Source organism: Bombus impatiens, unplaced genomic scaffold, assembly GCF_000188095.3.
Source record: "Bombus impatiens unplaced genomic scaffold, BIMP_2.2 scf_0418, whole genome shotgun sequence".
Lineage (NCBI taxonomy): Eukaryota > Metazoa > Arthropoda > Insecta > Hymenoptera > Apidae > Bombus > Bombus impatiens.
Window position 1 is genome coordinate 196,843 of NT_176837.1, and position 731 is coordinate 197,573.

Genomic DNA, 731 nt, shown 5'->3' on the forward strand with positions numbered 1-731 from the left:
GGCTTAAACGTTCGCGCGATAATGAGAATAACGATATAAAAATTCGATTGCCAACAATGAGCGCAACTTTCTCAATTATCATGCGCCACCGAGAACGCTAACAATAAGCCAGACCCGGCAAGGGGCGTTATTATTTTTTCTCCTCTTCCACCCCCGCGTTTCAACTCCCGTCCACCCCCCTCGCCAACCCATGATTCTGACGCTAATTTGTACGTATTCATTCGAGCTATTGATGGAAAATAAAATAAACAGTAAAGAGAGAAGCCATGGGAGGAGGATCAATGATTTACCTCGGTATTGAAGTGTTTCACGGAATGGACAGTTTTGTAAGTGAAAAGTCTTGCAAGTCCTTCTTTCTCTCTAATAATAGAAATACTTCGAAACGATACTATGTAACTACCTTTAACATCTTGCAATGTTTACAATACTCTCGTAATTTCTTAATTTCCAAAGCATCTTTCGATTGATCGCTATAATTCACATAATTTCTTTTTTCACGCCATTACCTATAACTTAATTTAAAACTAATGTATCCAAGCTCGGATAATAATATGTTTGGATAGGAAAAAATTTTGCGAAGGGAATCGCTATAATATCGTATTTAATAGGCATCAGAAATAAAACGGAATAATCTTGGTGCCTAAAATGGCCACCGAGAGTAACCAAATATTTTCTTCTCTCCCCATATTATTTCAATAGGCAGCGAGAAAATTCAAAATTCATTTCGCCCG

General features: G+C 37.6%; 1 protein-coding gene across 4 annotated transcripts in view; it reads right to left on the reverse strand.

The window, feature by feature from the left end:
- Positions 1-731, reverse strand: part of LOC100740508 (paired box protein Pax-6) — a 56,251-nt gene that overhangs the window by 14,020 nt on the left and 41,500 nt on the right. The gene's annotated exons all lie outside the window — the stretch shown is intronic.